Consider the following 13,964-nt stretch of genomic DNA (forward strand, 5'->3'; position numbering starts at 1 on the left):
CGATGTAGCAATACTTTCTATCGTCACTGAAGGAAACAGTATTTTTGATGTAGCTGTACTTCCTGTCACTGGTGCATGAAACAGCATTTTTTCTTCATACAAAAGTAAGAACTGCTAAAGGGTGTTATTTTCTCTTTTTCTGGTTTCCAGTTGCTCTTTATATTCTAGAATTCACTGTTCTTCCCGTAAGAGCATCCAGAAAGTGCTTATGAAGATCACAGTCAGCTCCTTGTCTCTTATTCCTGTAATAATAACAAAACACCCTTGGTACATGATAGTTTATTTGCCCCTTGAAGTCAGCTAAAAAGGCTCCAATTTACTTTAGTGGTCTTTGGCTGACTCTGAAACTAATGTCACACTAACAAACATCTCTTGAATTTTGTGAAAAACAACTGAAGGCTATATATTTATGCTCCTTAACTTACTTTTTACTTAATACCCCCTATCTTTAAGTCATGCTTATCCCAAATTCACCGCTGTCAAAGAAAACTTGACAACAATAATTTTGTATTAAAAGCAGCTATATTAAAGGGACGAATTTTATAGCTATCACAGTCTTCTCAAAGCCAGACCTGTTATTTTAATAGAACTTGTGTATACGATTTTGCCTAAAGTATGGTAAAAATCTCCATCAATTAGCACTATCCCCAAACCGGCACTCTTTAGAGATAATCTAGTCCAACCCTCTTCTTCATTAGAAGAAATATATTTGTCCTATAGTTGTATTTCTAAATATGTTTTCAGGTACTTCCTCAGATACTTCCAGACAGCTGCCTTAAGATGCAGCCACCCATAATTCTTAAAGGACCTTTAATGAGGGCAACTTAGAGAAGAGAGCAGTTTTAAGGAATATTTAGTCTAAGACATAATGGATGAGTGACAATGTGCATATTGCTGTCATGGGCGTTGAGCTGACTCTTTGGTATAAAATAACTGGGTCAGAGTTGGTCTTCAGGAGCTCCCTGGAACAATTTTGGTGATGGTACCTCTCATGAAAATAGTTCTGTTTCACTGTTTCTACAGGAGCAAATTTAGCAACAGGTTTGAGCAGTGATGTAGGAATCATCTCTTTTCCATCCTAACTTAAAAACAGGACTGTATACTAATCTATTTAGTGAAAATACTGCAGTTTTGTCCATGCACAGATGTAATTAAATGGAAAACAGTTCAAAAATATTCAAAAGCTTTTTCTTTATAATGTGACTCCTACAATAGTCTTCCCTAAACCATGAGGAAATAATTTCTTAGAGAGACCTAATTCCAATTCAGAAATGTGCTTGATGCTTGTGATCAAATTTAAGTACATTAAAATATTCCTAAATCAGGATGTAAAAACAAGTTTTTTTGTGTAAATCAGGCTCATAGTTTTGTGATAAGATTTCCTATTATGACTTCATTACTTTTATGAAGTAAAGAATGTTTACTGCAGAGTATTATAAAAACTGAGCAACAATTGCCAAAGTTCTTTTAATAAGGAGCAACCTTGGCTTGTGTTCTTTTGTATCTTTTATCTGGTGAATATATCTTTTAAAATCACTCCTTTGACCTTCATCTTTCTGTCCATGTGGAATAATGAAATGCATGGGTAGTGCCACAGAGCTTCTGTTACACATATAATTAAAAAATTTACCTCTGTCTCTAAGTGATGTCCAGCAAAGGGTTTTATTTGTCTTTTATTCCTTCCTCAAGAAGAACTTTTCTTGGTAGTTGGTGGCTTTAACTGAAGGAGTCAACTACAGATGAAATATAGGGCTGTCACTCCCAATGAAATTGAGTTCTACAGCAGTATTAGGCATTTTGGGTTTGTCCACCTTGTTAAGCAGTTTCTGCTGAGAGTCTACATCCTGGATCTGACAAAACAAAATACTAAAGGGAGAAGCATAAAGGTTTGTGAAGTGTTGGAATGATGTTTCAGCTGCCTTGAGCTGAAACGAAGTTCCTAACAGATGAAAAACATTTTTGTTCACTTGAGATAACTGCAAAGAAGCCAAATGATCACATTCAAACTTTCCAAATCTTTCAAAGATTTACTTCTGAGTCAAAGCCAAACATCAGTAACTGTTGCCCAGAAGGGATATTGTTGTTTGGAAAGAGAGAGACAGCTATAACTAATTGCAATGGTGAGCCATCTGAACCTTATCTTTGGCATCGTGCTCTTGCAACGCTCTCACAAACTCCACCACTGTTGAAGCAGCATCCAGGAGCAGCAGTCCTACCTTTATGATGCAATAAACTACCCCAAGAAAAAATGTGTTGAATCCTTACATCAGGAAAAACATAGTCTAAGCAGGTAGCCTGGAAAACAGAAAGTGGTCATCAATGTTCCTTCCAAAAACATACTTATACTGTATAAAACTTAGTAACTAGTCTTTTTTGATTCAAAGCACTGTGTGGCAAAACAAGATGTTCTGCCAGGATTAAATACAGGTTAGCCTTTATCAAATGACTATGAATAGTTGGCTATTAACAGAGAATTTGGGCTTTCAAATCTTGGCTTACAGCAATTTATTTTTGTTTGCTACGTTGTTAATGAGATTTCTACTGTTCTTTATAAAACACTTGCGCTTGGAGTCAGGACTAAAAGTTCCAAGGAGCTGTTGTAAGTTAAACAGAAATAGGTAGAATCTCTGCAGAAACAAGTCAGCATAGGAAATGCCTTCAGAAAAGTTTAACATTGGATTGAGAGGAGGTACTGACTCCAGGATACTTGCAGAGAATAAAAAAATTACAGACATGCAGTATTTGGTTCTAAAATTACTTAAAGACACCAACATGTCTCTATCCAACCTTCTTCAGGAAGGCTTTCCAGAACACCATACCATCCTGCCATTTTAATTGGAGAAGGAATTAATGTTAGAAAACAGACCCCAAAAACCCCACTCCTACACGGAAAACAGTGCTTTTCCTGTGGTGCTTCCAGTACATATATGGATTTCACTTACCACTAACCAAAATATTACTTTTTAAGAGGAGGAGAACTAACTTTTGTAATGGACTAAGAAGATTCTGGGCATCTGGAGTCTCTCTTTGCTGCCAACTCTTCAGTTAAATACAGTTGCAGGTTCTCTGGTGTGCGTAGGGGGATTAAAAAAAAAGTGTCTTTCAAATCCCATGTGAAGTTTCTGTAACTGTCATTTAAAGAAAACACCTTTGACTTTTGCACCAGGCAAGTTTGAACTGAAAGCACAGGGAGTCAGTAAATATGATCCTTCTGGTGTCATTTTTAGAGCCTTTTTTTCTGTCCATAACTGCTCTTTAAATGTAAATAAACACCGTTCTCTTAATACGTGAATTTCTGCCCTAAGAACACTATTAGGGATTGCACAAATATTACCTCAGTGTATATTCAGACATTATTAAAACAAATTACTCTATTGCAGTACAGCTAAGACCCATTCATTCATTCATAATGGTGGAGGACTGTGCAACGTCCCTGAGGTATGCCAGAAACAACCACTCTGTTGTAAGCTTACATACCAAGTTATTTAAAATTGATTTATTTTGTTAATATTGTATAATGGCTCCCAGGAGGAGATGAAAACAAACAGATCAGAACTGATTATGCCTCCAGGTTACTCCTTGAGACAAGGCAGTAACTCTTGCATCAGGACTCACGGCTACAGAAATATACTGTTTTGTTCTTTGTATACTTTTTTCACCCTGCATCCCTTTGAACCTCACAATGTTCATGTGCCTCAGGTCTTAAACCACCAAAGGCCTGCATTGTACAGTTTGGCCCACAGTCTCCAGATTGCCTGAACTGTACCTGGCAGAATTCCAAAGGGGTCTCACAGACACGGCTGTAGTTAGTTTTAAACCACCCATACAACTCCCCTGTTCTTGGGTTCCTCTAATCTTGTGCCATCCATTGGAATGGGATAAAACTATCCAAAGGAAAACGTCTCCAATAGCTGGGGATTCCTGTGGAAAAAACATTTTTTCCCCCTCTTTTGTATTCTGGATATTGAATACGCAAAAGACATGACCCAGAACACAATGTTCCAATGTGCCTCCCAAGGGGAGTTTCAAAATCTAGATATGTCTCTCTTCCTCTTAAAACTGTTGTTCATGTGTTATATGTTCCTGACTCTCCATTTGTTTCCATTTTCCTGCTAGGTGCAGGTTTATGTATGCTTTCATCTGCAGATCAGTGGTATGACTATGCAATAGCTGTCTCTTGCCACAGGAGAGGTCATTCCTAATCTTGCCGCTCTAAGGCAGGGAATAAACAGCCCATGAATTATTTTTGCAGGAGCAAAAATAATGGCAATGGGATAAGAGCAATGTGCTATGTCATATGCCCACACACACTCTGAAGTCCTGTGAATGCTCTCAAATTGGATGCTATTAAACCAATGGAATACGGCTCACTAGAGATAGTGGCTGAGAATGTCCTTTACTGAATAAGACTGTTACACAAGCTGTTATCTCTATTGTCATAGAGCCTTCTGGCTACAGTCACAGATGAAGAAACTACAGTGGGAGCTGCTTTGCTCATATTAAGCACCAGAAAGTACATACCCTGTCTCAGCAAAGCTGTAGACAGACTATCTGATCTTCACTCTAAACCTAAAATTCACACCTTAGAGCTACTTAACTGCTGATCGTAATGGAGCCCCAAAAGAGTAAATCCTTGGGATTTTGTAGTCTGTGCTTTCCTCTGCAACCCAGGGTTAAAAATAGTCTCTGAGGAGCAGAAGCTGCCTGACCTGAAGGATGATAAGTTGTTGAAAGCAAAGTAGCCCCCTATCTGAAAGAGAATCACAAGATTCTATTCCTGCACTGCCAAGACTCAAACAAGATCTTATTTACATCCCTTGGCAACAATCTGGGGATTTGTCCAATAAAAAAACTTATATTACTTCCAAATAAGATGAGGCCAGAACAAGGGTACTTTTCTGATTTCTTAATACCTAGGTTAACTGTTGTTACTTCAATGATATGTTTGGACTTCAGATTCAGGCTTGATTCAAATCTCTGAGGACTGAGCTTTCAAGGCATAGTTGGCTATAAATCTCTTGGGTAGATGTATCAAACGTATGTACATTAAACTGGGTGAGGCTGACACAACTTTGATCTTGGAATGTACTTACACCTGCATCTAACTTTGGATGTTTCTCTGGCAAGCTGATAAAAAGTGTTTTTTCAACAGTTTTAGTGGCACTGGGGTTTGTCATTTTTATTGCAGAGTAGGAATAAACATTCTGCAGTGTTGTTGTCTCTTTAGAAAAGGGGCAAGCTCTAGAAGTAACTGTACTCTACTGTGAGTGTAGTACCTGCTGTGTATCTGTTTAATCTATTGCCTCCAGTGTAAGGTTAGTATACCACATGATCACTCCAGTTATTACCAATAGTGATGGTGGTTTGAGGGCCTGATCCTATACCATCAGTTTCCAGCTTCCAGTGAACCAAGGATGAATGTCATGGTATGTCCCTCATTAGACTACAAAATGCCCATAGCTTCCTATTTTTGTGACTTTTCATCTACCTTCTATGGCAATTCCACTTCTCTCCTAGGGCCAGGCACTAATATCTCCACTGGATTCAGGAAAATCCTCCCATGAAAGAATCAGGTTCCCAATGTATGAACTAGTAATTTGTAATGCTGCCTTGTAAATGGAGGCAAAATATTTTTTACTAAATCAGAACTTATTTTCTTCTGCATCCTTATATATCTATGCTACAAGCTTGAGATTCACTCCCTTTGGGCTATTTCAAATCACTGAAGTCTACTTCTGCCTTGGAAATGGCAAGCAGTAGACTGTGATAGGATCCCTACTGTATGAGAGCTGAAGACACTGAGTAGATGCTACTGAATGAGGTTTATTCAGAGAAGGGCCAGGCAGCATCTACACATCTAAGAGCTGTTGACAATCTCTGCATAGTCCAAGGTCTGCTTAGCTTTAGCTAGAGCCTTGCAGTTTGTTTGTATGATCTTCCTTGCATGGATGCAAGGGCCCTAATGCACTAATGCTATTGCAAGCTCCTAGTGCAGATGTGTCGTGCTGTGCTGACAATGGTTTCACTTTTGGGCCCTACCTGTTACAAGACAGCTTGTTTTGTTAGATTTTTTTTTTACTGATCTATCTAAAATTCACTGTGTTATTTAATTTGCAAGTTCCATTTGACGTACACAAAATGAATGAGGTAAAAAGGATAGAAAGTATACATCTGTCATGAAGACAGTTATTTTCTTCCACACCGTGCTGTGGAAGACTATTCAGATTGTAAACTCTACAGGCTTTAATCCTTAGTTTTCACTAGGATCTCTAAATTTGTCAGTAATGCAGTTAAATAATAATAATCATGCTACATGCATATATTTATAAATACATACAGTATATATACAGCACAAAACTTCTGTAAGTATCAACTTATGATCCTGCTTTTTTATTCAAAGCTTTTCATCAAGGCAGTCTTTTTGTAAAATTTAAAAGCACTTTAAATTTCCAATAAAATATAAACCCTAGAAAAATAATGGAGATGGGAAAGAGACAGAAAAGATGAGCAAATAATGAAGTTTATATGTGGAGTGTGGGTCATATTTCAAAAGCAAATAGAATAAACTTAAGCAAAACAGCATGCATTCCAAATTGGAATCAGCTATAATATTGTGAGAAATCTGTGTGCCTCCTATTGTAAATATTTATACTTTTGAATTTCCTTAGTAAACTGCCAGATACGATTCCCCAAAGAATATTATTTACTTGTTTTAGGTTTTAGCTAATCTGCCCTTCAATTCTCCTGTGAGATCAAATTCTCACATTATTGAGGCATGGGATTTTTATATTGCAGATCAAGGAGGAATACAATCAGTACACTCATTACAGCATCACCTATTAATAGCTAGCAGACTATAGTGATTCAAATTTGACTTCATGGAGTATTAAAATCTAAACATGATGCCAGAAAAAAAGTGCCATAAACATGGAACTGAAATCTACTACTTATCCTCACATGAGTAAGTTCTGTACCGTCTTCCTTAAGCTAAATTGCTGACTTTACCTCAGAGCAGCTTCAAAAGGAAAACTTCATACACCCAAAGATTTGGGAGATTATTAGTGGAGGAATGATGTGGATGAGGGGATCGACTGCACTCTCGGTAAATTTGCAGATGACACAAAGCTGTGTGTGAGTGTAGATAAGTTTGAGGGCAGGAATACTTTTCAGGGAGACCTGGACAGGCTGGAGTGATGAGCCGAGGCCAATTGTATGAGGTTTAATAAGGTCAAATGCTGGTTCCTGCACTTAGGCCACAACAAACTCATGCAAAGATACAGGCTTGGGGCAGAGTGGCTGGAAAGTAGTCGGATGGAAAAGGACCTGGGAGTGTTGGTTGATGGACAGCTGAATATGAGCCAGCAGCATGCCCAAGTGGCCAAGAAGACCAATGGCATTCTGACTTATGTCAAAAATAGTGTGATCAACAGGACCAGGGAAGTTATTGTCTCCCTGTACTCAGCGCTGGTGAGGCCGCACCTCAAATACTGTGTCCAGTTCTAGGCCCCTCACTGCAAGAGGGACATTGAGGTGCTGGAGCGTGTCCAGAGATGGGCAACAAAGCTAGTGAAGGGTCTGGAGAATAAGTCTTATGATGAGAAGCTGAGGCAACTGTGGTTGTTTAGCCTGGAGAAAAGGAGGCTGTGGGGAAACAAGATCACTCTCTGCAACTACTTGAAAGAAGATTGTAGCAAAGTGAGAGTCAGTCTTTTCTCATAAGTAACTAGTGATAGGATAAGAGAAAATGGGCTCAAATTGAACAAGGAGAGGTTTAGTTTGGAAATCAGTAAGAACTTTTTCACTGAGAGGTTTTTAAAAACTGGCACAGGCTGCCCAGGGAGGTGGTGGAGTTATCATCACTAGATATATTCAAAAGACATGTGTATGAGGTGCTGAGGGCCATGGTTTAGTGGTGGGCTTGGCAGTGTGAGGATAGTGGCTGAACTCGATGATCTTAAAGGTCTTTTCCGACCAATATAATTCTGTGATTATTCTACACAAATTCACTTTAAGCTTCCCATTCTGTCTTAATGTACCTGCAATTATTTGACTTCTGACAACATGCAGTCCACTGATTACTCAAACTGGTGGGACAGGCCCTGAGTTCTGTCCTACAGATCTAATCCTGAGTTATTGTGTATCTGTAGTTAGCTCCTGTCCTGTCTTTCATGCTTTAAATTCCATCTACTGCCTACTTTCCACTCTTCACAGTAGGAATACAATGAGGCTTACATATCCTTGACTCAACTGCCTCGACCCTGCCCAAGAGAAGTCCTCGTAACAGCTTAGGTTGTTGGTTTTGCTTTGAGCTTTTAAATGGAAAACACACTATTAACTTCAATGCCATAAAATTTAGCATTTTTTTCTACAGGATGTTGCAATGAAAATGGAAACTATCAGTGAGGAACATACAAGCTCACAGAATTAGTAATTTAAGGTGAGCTTTCTCAATGCATTGGTGTATCTCACTCCATTTTTTAAAGTCTTAATGCTGATCCAGGAAGGTGTAACTGATCTTCAAAGTTGCATTCATTTTTCAACATTACTGATAACATCTTGTTCTGTCATGACTGGAGTGTCATGACAGCACAGACATTTCCCCTGCTTCTCCCTCACAGCAATCCCCATCCTCTTTTTTTTTTTTTCTATGTGGGTAAAAAGCAGGTAAGAGAAGAACCTCAAAAGCTCTTGGGGAAAAAGATTATCTCCTGAGCCCCTCCAAGTCGTGACAACACAAAATCAGAAAAGTAGGGAAGAGGGGGAGAAAAAAATAAAAGAGTTTCTAGTTTGGCAAAACAATTCTGATCAAAATACCTGCAGTTTGCAAGAATCAGTTGTGGAGTACTCTCCTACAGAGGTAAGAATCAGACAGTGGCTCTTTATGATTTCACAGCCCTCTATGTAGGATGCCAAAGTAAGCATGTTTTGGATGAAAGTCTGAAAAAGGAGAGAAAAAGACCTGGCATTAAAAAAAGTTTTAGTGTCTACCTCCAGCCCTAATAGTTTTCTTTTAATCTTTAGCCAGGGCATGGGAAACACAATCCTCCTACATTAAAAGCAATCAAGCAGTCGTATGTTGGACCGTATATGACTTGAGATTTGTCCCTTTTATGGGATGAATAAAGTTCATGTAATCTGGTTATAAGCTGAAAAGTTACCATGGAAATTTTTATGAACTTTCTCTCCTTTTTACCTCCCCTCATCCTCCCCCAAAGTAACTTTTTCCTTTTTGGAAATGTTTTTCTTCTTTTGATGACGTGAGAAGTAAAGTAAGGAGGGCATATATCTACCTGGAATAATATCCAAGGATATTTCCAAGTTATCCTACTATGTTTTAGTATCTTAGAGCTCTCTTTCACTGTCACATGGTCATATCAGTGATTTTATATGTCCTGTTTCATGGCTACAGATAGAAATTTTTAAAAAGAGAAAAAAATACTTTCAGCTGGTGCAACAGAGCTTGAAATGGTAAAGAAAGCAAACTAGAGACAAACAAACTCTCAATACTATACACAGTTTTTGCAGGTTTTTTGCTATTTCTTTAAAACCTTTACACTCCCACCCCTGCATACATGTTGCAGTGTTTGTAGATTTTCAGCCTTGGGAGTGTTAGCAGCTGAGTCTTGTGTAACCTTTCTGCTTCAGGACATGAGCTCATCAGCTTGCACAGCTAAACCACTCTTGAGCACTCTTTGGTCAGTGTGAAGTGAGGAGACCATGTAAAAATAAACAAGCAAACAAAACCCAACATCTTGTGGAAAGGATTACCTAAAAAACAAACAAAAGATAGTGATTCATTTTCTGCTGGATGACATCTTAAATCAAATACCAAATGACATTAAAATTTCATCACTTAAAAGCTCAATACTATTCTCTGTAAGGATGTTAATCACACATCTATGATGCAGTGCAAATATGAGTGAAGTACAGCTTGCCCATGTAAATTCGACAGTTTCACTTTGATGTTACAATTTTCACTTTCCATTTTGTAACTTGTAAATAAATTTGCAGTTTTCACTGCCCAGAAGTGGCTGCACTTTCATGCTAGAAGTAGTACTTAGCTTTTCTACAGTATCTGTCGGAAGTAGAAGACCATGTACTTCACAGAGTAGGTTAATGTCATTACCCTTTTTCACCTAAGGAAAAAATGAAGCTCCTAGAGGTGAAAAAAGGGGCTTATTTTATTAAAGTATTGCTAGGGTATTTTTAAGGAAGATGAGAAGGTGCTGATTTTTAAAATGACTTTTCCTTACACTTGCAGTTGATCTGTCTTGATTTTTGAGTAAGCAAAATGTAGTTCCTCATGACTGCATGCAAATCATTGAATCCTTCTTTACCTTCGTATTATTGTCGTATATATTGGTGATATTTTGATTTCTAAACATTGATGATAATTCAAAGGGAGGATTAGTAAGTTTAAATGCACAAGTAATGGTGAAGTGCTGTAGGATCTTTGGCTAGGAAGTGTTTACTGTCAGGCAAAGTAATATTATTATTCTGCTACTGGGTTGCTCTTGAAAAATTGGATCAAGAAGGAAAAGAGAGCTATTTTAAAACTCACTTTTTTATCACCTCCAGTGCTGCTCTGCTGCAGCACTGGCAGCTCCAGCATTTTCAGCATCATCTTGGTTTGAATATTCCTTACATCAGATTCACCTTGATAGCAGATTTCCAATGTACTGAGTCACTCTCCTGCAATGGGTGTCTTGGAGCTGGAAAGAGGCAGCTGCACTGCACTGCAGCTAGTAGTAAATACTCCTAAAAAGCATGTTCCTACAGTTGTTCGCCTATAAGCCATCATCATATAACCTCTCCTAAGGTTCACACTGGAGATCTATGCTGGTCATACCAGCAACAGGTCTAGCTAGCCCTGATATCCCTTTTCTTTGCTGGGACCTCACATCCACCCACTTCCTTTTCCTGAAACAACTCGCCAAGGAATGTGGTGGATCACACAAGTCCATGCCAAGACATCTGTTTGTTTTGTGTTTGGATAAACAGCTTTTCACATCATGCAATGTGTCTGTAATGTAACTTGATCCAAGACCCTTATTTTGGCAGTGTTCAACACTTTCATCAGCATTTCAGTATTGAGAGATCTGAATGCTTGCACAGAAGTGGAGAAGGAGTCTCATACTAGAGGCATGGGACCATTTCTAAGGTTTCTACTGCAACTCTGTGGTTTTTCTCCTACCAGCAGCAGCAGGACTAACTAGCCTACATGTTCCTGTCCTTTGCTGGATGTCTGTTGGGACCTCAGGTGCACCTACTTTCTGTCTTGAAACAGCAGCCCAGGAGGTTTGTGAACAGTGGGGGCTGCAGGAGAGAATTAGCCGCTCTGTGGACCCCAGTTAGTAGGTAGGTTTTGATTCCTATAAATAAAGAAGAATGAACCTTCCCACTGATAAGGTAGAGTGTTGAAAACAGAAAGGAACTCCTGTCCCTAACTGTAGTGCTTTGAATTCTCATAAGTCACTCATTTTCTTCCCAATTTGCCTTTTACTAACCCAGGCCTAGACATCCCAGTGGCTTTTCCCTATTCTCCATACCCTCAGAGCCTACTTAGAATTGCACATTTGAGTATTATGTATACCATAGAGACATCTCCAAAGATTTCTGAATTAGCTTCTTGGTGCATGGCTTGTTGTTTTTGATGATTTTCCTTAGAATTGTCTTTTTGCTCAATGATGTCATGCACAGGAAAATGCCTCTTTCGGTTTTTTTTATGAGAATATCCTGTCACAAATGAAGCTCCACTTATAAGAAAATGAGAATCAGAAATCTAATAAGGGACTATATGGAGAGCTAATGCTTCTCCTACAGCCATGTTTCTCATTGGGTGAGGTGAAACTGTCATCTAGTGGTCATAATAGGTGTTCCTGAACTACCATTTTCTTTTGGATATAGCCAAAATGTTTCTTATTTCCAGGATGACCTGAAAATACTGAGCTAAAAAAAAAAATCTTCTGAGAGGCTTTGAGGTGAAGGGAAAAGCCCTAGAATCTTTGATAAAGGATAAACAAAGTTATGACTTCATAAAGCAGGGCTGTTAGCTCCCTTTTTCCTCTCTCTCCCACAATTTACCACAGTGACGTGTCGCCTTCTGCCTTACTGAACAGCTGTGGGAGGCTGAAGATCAAGATAACTGAAGCTAAAACAAAAAATCAAAAGAATTTCTCTTGTTATGTATCCTACTACAGTCATTTCACAGGTCAGCCTCAATTACAATTTTCCACTTAAAAATGCTAGCAACACTTCACCCTAACTCATCCTAAAAGTTTTGTTACAGCATCAGTGCAATGCCAGAGTTTTCAGTTGGATAAGCACAGGATGTAAGGGAGAACAGCCTTCAGCCTAAAGATGTAGGTTTTTTGTTATGCTCGTTGTACTTCAACAGGTTGTAGTAAACCTGCAGGGATATATTAAGAAACAATAGGCTTCTAAATATTTGAGTACAGATCTCTCTACATAAAAACTCCTCTGCATCAAGTATATTGATGCTGTCAGAAGGGAGCTCATCAGGTGCATCTCCTCACTATGGCCTTGGTAATGTATTAAGGAGTCTGCAGCTGAATGATTGGTAAAGCTGATATAAACACCTTAGCAAATAAATGTGAAAACTAGCAAGACTGTTACACATTGTAATAAGAATATGCTTTTATAGGGAGGAAAACTGGTAGAGCAAAGTGCAGTGTTGTGAATTTGATGACTCAGGCTAGAATATTGGTGCACAACGTTAGCACGAGCATCTAGCATCTGTGATACTGTGGACAGAAGCAGGTAAGATTCTCAGGTTTTTGTATGGAGAGATTCATGTGTACTGATCAGTGAGGAAGCTTTTATGAAAGCAACATTTCTTGGAGCAAATTGACTAGTATGAATTCTAATACTTGGCAAACTAACTTCCTATATAGCTCAGTTTGCAGATTCTGTGTGTTATATATATATTTTCACAAGGTGTTGGAGCCCTTATTTTGGATTAGGATCTCTTTAGTCAAGGTGCTTGCAAACTCAGAACCTCAAGATGGCATCTGCCTACAGTTTTACGTAATGCCTACATTTTTAAGTATATATTGAGGGGCAATGCTGACAGAGGCAGGTGATTCTGATTTGTGTAATTAAGAGTAATTACAGTGTGCCCACACCCTAAAAAATGTTATTTTTATTGAACGTGTGTCATTGCAGAAGAATAAACAAAGACAGTGAAGAAAAATAATGAGGTACCTTTCTGTAGGTTTACGCAGTTTCCTAATCAAAGAGTGTCCCATCTCAGGGCCAAAAAAGCACAGGATGAATTCTTTTTAAACTCAACATGTGGCTAAAGGCAGCTGGGATCTAGTCCATCAGAGGGAAATGATTTCTCAGTAGTGAACACAAGAGAGAAATGATTAGGCTATGGAAGCTTTTCTTACATATCTACTAGTGAAATATATTCAGGAGCGAAAATTCTTAGTTTAGTACTTTTTGTGATCTTGGTTTGACTGCATATCTTCTTTCTGTGCAAATGTCTTTTTTTTAAGTTTTCTTTTTAGTTATGACTAAATGCATTGCACACAAATTTCTTTCCCTACCAGTTAAACATGAAAGTTTTTATTCTGCTTATAAAGATTTTAGATTTTTTTTTCATTTCTTTTAATAAATGGGTTTTGAAAAACCTTTTTATAACATTCTTTTGCCAATACACTCATTCTCTAGATTTGTGTGAAAGAAATACACTATTTCTCTAGATTTATGTGAGGAAGTCCTTTCTACATCTAGATGTAGGTGACTATGTCAATGCTCCTTTGAAAGTTGTCCAGTTCTAAGGTGAAAACTTTCCTGTTGCACATAGGATCAAAACAGTAGATATTGAAGTCATTTTACTTTGTAACTGGAAGTTGGGCAGAACTAGAGCAGTCACACACTGAACTAGAAGGTCTATGATGGACAACCAGATTACAAACTAGACTGTAAGTAGTAAACCA

The 13,964-nt window shown here is 38.3% G+C and overlaps 1 protein-coding gene across 1 annotated transcript in view; it reads right to left on the reverse strand.

Annotated features, from left to right (window-relative positions):
• Positions 1-2,232: 2,232 nt before the first annotated feature.
• Positions 2,233-13,964, reverse strand: part of LOC104558573 (cell surface glycoprotein CD200 receptor 1-A-like) — a 29,752-nt gene continuing 18,020 nt past the window's right edge. Inside the window, exons 7-9 of the transcript XR_009819456.1 lie at positions 9,573-9,768; positions 8,815-8,937; positions 2,233-2,295 (exon numbers count right to left, since the gene is read on the reverse strand). The gene's annotated coding sequence lies outside the window, so the exon portion shown is untranslated. The remainder of the gene's footprint in view (positions 2,296-8,814; positions 8,938-9,572; positions 9,769-13,964) is intronic.

The sequence above is a fragment of the Colius striatus genome, chromosome 1 (genome assembly GCF_028858725.1).
Source record: "Colius striatus isolate bColStr4 chromosome 1, bColStr4.1.hap1, whole genome shotgun sequence".
NCBI classification, from domain to species: Eukaryota; Metazoa; Chordata; class Aves; order Coliiformes; family Coliidae; genus Colius; species Colius striatus.